This window comes from Ctenocephalides felis, unplaced genomic scaffold (genome assembly GCF_003426905.1).
Source record: "Ctenocephalides felis isolate EL2017-DRISC unplaced genomic scaffold, ASM342690v1 CF-g0.4_SCAFFOLD_03693, whole genome shotgun sequence".
In the NCBI taxonomy this organism is placed as follows: Eukaryota; Metazoa; Arthropoda; class Insecta; order Siphonaptera; family Pulicidae; genus Ctenocephalides; species Ctenocephalides felis.
The window spans coordinates 27479-33613 of record NW_020539847.1 but is presented as its reverse complement, the minus strand read 5'-3'; the positions used below and the strand labels follow the sequence as shown (position 1 = coordinate 33613).

Genomic DNA, 6135 nt, shown 5'->3' with positions numbered 1-6135 from the left:
CATTTGATGGTGATATGTAGGGATCGTTTGGACCAGGTTGTTGGTGGTTGAAGTATGATGTAAGGGAATCTAAATTGAAATCACTCGTGCTGCTGATTTTTACCAGGACGTCAATATTCATGATATGAAATAAAAATTAAAGAAATTAATCTTTTTAAACTTTTTTCTGAAGCTTACTGTAACATTTAGTTCAACATTTGACTATAGTTACCTTTTATGATATTTCTCCTGATTTAAGTAAATTGTCTTTTAATATTAGAATATGATTTATTTGCATTTGCAGTGTGTACCTTTCATCATCCTTATGGCAAAATTATATTGTCGAGTATAAATAGATCTATTCGAGGCCCGAGTAATCCAAATATCTGCACAAATACTCAACTAAAGCCTGAATAATAATAATAAATTATAAATTCTGTGTAGTTCTTAATTAATAATTATGCTTGAATAGAAAACCCTATTTTTATACTTAAATTATATTAAATGTTAAGATTAAAAATAAATAGTAGTCTGCCCAAAGTTTAAAATACAAATACTTGATAAACAAAATATATTTTTTATCAAGTATGTGCCATGAAATAAAGATAAAGGAAACTTTTGTAAAGAAAATAGCACAGATTCACATGACATTGAATTTGAAGCAAAAATGCATTTTTTAATCACACATATATATATATATATATACTAGCTGACCCGGCAAACGTTGTTTTGCTAAGTAAGGTATATTCTAAACAACTTCTAGAGAATCAAAAATATTAATACTTCTAGTGTATAAGGATGTGTTGTTTGAATGCTGTATACAATTAGGTATTATAAAAACAATAACCTCATTAGTTTGTCTATATTTTGTCTGGAAGCTTTATACACTTTGTATAGAAAACATGGTATAATCCAATCCAAGTCTTTTTTGGTCTTTCGACTTATTGATTACATTTCAAGATTTTCAGATTCTTTTTAGATTCTGGATTTTGTGTATAATCGTAAAAAAATACTATTGAGCTTATACAAAATTTTTAAATTTCGGCGAGGACACATAAAAAATGAATTAATAATTTCTTCTTTTTAAACAGTTTCAAGTAACATTCGATGAATTAAAATAAATTTAATAAAAAGTATATATGTAGAGCAGGCTCAAAGGTCCAATTTAACTTTGATCAAATATTAATTATATTATAAAAATCAAACCAATTATATCACAACAAATAACACATTTCAAATGAACAATTATCTGACTACATTCAGTAAAATTATCAGCTACTTCATCATTGTAGAAATGTGCTTTCTTGATGTCTTTCAAAAATTTGTTATCTAGACCTTTTTACCCCATAGTCGGAGTAACTTGGAACGGCCAGATGGCAAATAGGTTTAATGTCTTATTTTAATTTTAAAGGTATTTTACAAAATAATTACATTTTTAACTAATGCTAAAAAACTACCGACGGAAGAAAATACTTTTATTATGGATTTTCAAAGATTACCGTTTATCTCTCGATAGCAAAGTCATAAGAATCAAGGTTTATAGCTGGTTATACATCCTTTTCCCTCTGCATTCAAATATTATTGTTAAACAATGCTTAACTTTACTTTTTTGGCACATCGGTGGTGGACCTTTTTAATCCCGGACCTCCATATATTACCATTTATTTTTAAATGAATAGTGGAAATTATAACTGGGGAAATGTTATTCGGCAAAATGTCCCTTTCGAGAAAATATATGTTCTGAATTTAAATAACATAAATAAAAATTAATATAACCTTGAAATATATTTTATAAATACCAATGAGTATATAATTATACAAATAAGATCTTTCAGAGCACCGTGTTTGAGAAAAATATGCCAAAAAGTGCGTTTTTATATTAACATTTCAAAAAAATTGATAATTTGAGTTTTTTGTAACACTGCGGCCCGTTTAATAACGTTTTTGTGTATAAATATAACTACGAACAAAACTACTTACTACAATTTAATCATAACTAAATAATATTTACGTAAAACATCCTATTAAAAGTAATTGAACATCATCTGTCAAAAACATTTGACATTTGACGTATTAGCCACCGTCCATTGTTTTATTTAAATTACGCTTCTACAAAAATTTTCAAATTAAAAATGTAAAGTTTCTACGCGATTTTGAAATAATATCTCACCTTTCCGACCACCTCTGGATTGGCACAAATTTTTCAAGACTAAGACTGGCCAAATCGGTTTAGCCGTTTTAAGTAATCCAAATATCTGCACAAATCCTCAACTAAAGCCTGAATAATAAATTAATTATAAATTCAGTATAAAAATGTATAAATTATATTAAATGTTAGGATTTCAAATCTCTTAATAATATAATAATAATAATAATAATAATATATAGTATTTTGCTTGAATGCAGGTACATGGTATGAGACAACCATGTCTAAATAATTCTCTTACCTTTTTCCCATTTTATACACAAATTTCTGTGTCTGTGCTTTGACTTTCAGTTCCCTGTATTTTTTCTATCTGCATTCTTCTTCTTCCCAATCCTTTCGGTCCTTCTATTTTCAGTCCTTCGTGTAGGAGGTACTCGTTTTGCAGAATGGGCCCAGGCTAGTTTCCTTTACTTTTCAGGATCGAGCTCAGTAGAATTCTTTCTTTGTCTAGAGTCGACTTCATAATATAAGTACACTATCTAGCCTAGCGTGCCATGATCACCTCGCTGGAAGCTTGATTGAGTAAGGTTCAAAACAACAAATTTACAATTTTTCTCATAACTAAAAATACATGTGATATTTGTTGGGGAGAGGAAGGGTAATTTTGAATATCACCATGTATCACCGAGGTCCCAGAATCCTTAAAAAATCGAACACGTGATTAATGGACAACCCCTTGGATGTTTTTTTTGTCTCTCGCAGATCTTGTGTAACCAGTGTGATTAGGTGTAACATCTAATTTGGTACATATTTGCATGCGCTTCAACTTGCTTTAGAATGAGCCTTCTCTGTATCACTATAATTGACCCATAATTTTAACCGATGGACCAGATAGCCTAGATTAGTTCTTGAAACTTGTGACCCAGCCGATAAGCAAGTACAACTGTCTGCGAGATCTGTAAGAATAACAAAGAATTTGTGTTTATGGATTCAGCAGTGTAATAATATAAAAAAATATATGTTTAGAAGACAATAAGTCTATGATTTATTTCATAGGAACGCTTGTACAGCCAGATAACCTCACAAACAACACTAGAACTTGTACAAGCCCATTTTTAGCAACAAATACATTTATTTTAGAATTTTCTACATTAATTATCATACGAGAATATTAAATTCATTCAGAATTTACGTACATGCAGCAAAATACAGCAAAAAAAGCACTTATAACAAAAGTGTTATTTTGACGTTTATGACATTTTAGGGTTATGTTTTGCAAAATTGTAAAAATTGTAATAACACACCAAAGACATAATTTTATAACAATTTGTGACTGCCAACTCATACAGCAATAATAAAATAACATAATATTTCATGTTTTACCCGAAATTGGCGTCTAAATCCATAAATCCCCATGATTAATCCGTTACACTTGCCCATGTAATTTTTAATTTTTGAACAAATAGTGAGTACTGAGTAATGTTTTTAATTATTATTAGCATATTTATCGTGGCAAAAACAGTTTTTCACCTATATAATTTGATTTAAATCGAAATTTCTTATTTCAGGGGATTTTTTTACAACATCCGGGTCCGCCATCTTGGATCCGGGTATAAAAGGCGGGGCTAATTGACAAAGGGCTCATTAGTGTTTCAGATTTCGAAGGGTAAACATTGAAGTGAAAAGTAAAGTGAAAAGTGAAATAAGTAGTGAAATAAATAGTGAAATAAGTAGTGAAGTGAAGTAATAAGTGTATTTTAATATGATCCAGTGTGCAGCATGTAAGCAGAAAAAGTAAGTGGTTTATTTTTCAAAAATACTTAATTGTAAAATTAAATAAGTAAAGAAATGCAGTTAATATTTTTAAGATTAATGGCTTTGTCTAAATTTTGGAATAGTTCTTATTGAAAAAATTTAATGATAAAAATATTTTATTATTAGAATAAGTAAATAATTTTATACTCATTTTTTATTTTTTGAGTTCATCACCCACCAAAAAAATTGCAGCCCCAAACAATGACCAAGGAAAAAAAAACATTGACTTTTCGAGATTTGTAAATTGAAGGAACTATTATTGTTGGAGAGGAAGAGTCGAGTAACAGACTATGATTCATATTTATTTTTCATTATTTCACCATTGTATTAATTAAACTGTTTTAATAAAAAAAAAGCTCTGTTATAACTGATTTTTATTTCAACCATTCAATTAAAATGAATCTTAACTTATATATTAAATTTGTATTTTTCTATATTTCAGGCTTGCATTTATTGAATTTTTTTTTCTTAACAATAATCATAGAAAAACTAACTTGATTAGAATTTCAATTTAGGAAAATAAAGGGCAGCACAGGTATAAAATGTGAATTGAAACCCCTAGAACTACATCTTGGAAGGTTTGTATGAGTAGTACAGTAAACAAAATCTGCATAATTTTTAATATTGCAAATAAAATCAAAACATGCAAAAGATACATTTTCAAATATATTACAAACATATTTTTATAAAATAATGAAAATTATAACTGATTTTATGATAAATATTAATTAATATATTTCCACAATTATGCATAAATGACCGACTAATGTTATTTACTCAATGACTTAATTATAAAATATTAGAAACTTTGAAACTAAGAAGAAAAAAGCATAGGAGTCTTGACGAATAAATAACAAATTAATAGATCTTAAAAAATTAAATATATATTAATATCAAAACTGAGAGAAAACTAAATTCCTAGGATTCATTTATGAGGCATTCTTCTTTAATTAATTTTTTAATAAATTTGTATTTTTCAATATTTCTGCCTTAAGGGGAAATTCTAGTGTAGAAATTCAAAAAAATCGATCTTTTTATGTCATATGTTCAAAGTTTAACTATCTAAGAATATAGGTACGGGAAGGTTTTTAAAAATTTGAATTATTTTCGGAGATATAGGCATAAATGCGTTTTTCTCAGAACAGAATTTTTCAGTACCAAAGTTTTAATCGACCGATTCACTTGAAATGTTCAGAGAGTCTTGTTTATAGACCTATCTATAGCTAGGATTATCACCAAATTCCAATTTTTCTATTTTTAAATAATTTTTTATTTTTAAACTCAAAAAAAAAAAACAGAAATTCGCCTGACTCCGCATGGCTTTTGTCAATATTAGTATGGAAAGTTCTTCATCAAATGAAATTGTCATAACATTTTGCAACTTTTATTTGAAGAAACACTAACTCTCAATCAAAATACATTAAAATATTAGGTATGGTATAAATAAATAAATTTGTTTTGCAATCAACAATATGAGATTCAATCTAATCTTATGTGAATTTATAAAACCAGATGGTACAAGTGTTTTCTCAATTTATATTTTAAACATGTGCTGCAAATCTATTATCATAAATTCAAATTTTAATCAAGGTAACGTCAAATCGAAAGTCATAGAGATCTATTTTGCTTATTTATCTATGGCCAAAAAAGTGAAACGCGCGTTTGTTCGGAGATAACTCCCCATGGTTGTGGCCTAGAGTAGTGTGAATTTATAAAACCAGATGGTACTAGTGTTTTCTCAATTTACATTTTATATATGTGCTACAAATCTATTTTCATAAATTCAAATTTAAATCTAAGTAACGTCAAATCGCCAGGCATAGCAATCTATTTATCCTTATTTATCTATGGCCAAAAAGGTGAAACGCGCGTTTGTTCGGAGATTAGTTACATGGTTATGGTCTAGAGTAGTGCGAATTTATGAAACCAGATGCCTCAAGTGTTTTCTCAATTTACATTTTATACATGTGCTGCCATCTATTTTCATAAATTCAAATTTTAATCACAACAACTTCGGTATCTCATTTTTATTTAATTTATTTAAATTTGAAACAAAATAATATTTCACGCGTATTTGTTCACTATTTCGGTTAAAATAGCCTCTAGTAGTGCTCAAAATGACCACTACAAACCCTTCAGTCAATTTGAGTTCACACATAGCGAATTAGCACAATAATTGAAGGCCTATGGTTCTG

The 6135-nt window shown here is 28.2% G+C and overlaps 1 long non-coding RNA gene across 2 annotated transcripts; it reads right to left on the bottom strand.

Moving 5' to 3' along the window:
• Positions 1-217: 217 nt before the first annotated feature.
• On the bottom strand, positions 218-3647 carry LOC113390895. 2 transcript variants are annotated; one of them, XR_003368299.1, is made up of 4 exons: positions 3509-3647; positions 2427-3081; positions 2150-2257; positions 218-388 (listed from the first exon to the last, which is right to left on the bottom strand). It is a non-coding gene; the product is annotated as an uncharacterized LOC113390895 (long non-coding RNA). The 2 variants fall into 2 exon arrangements; XR_003368300.1 differs by lacking the exon at positions 3509-3647 and adding an exon at positions 3322-3425.
• Positions 3648-6135: the final 2488 nt, after the last annotated feature.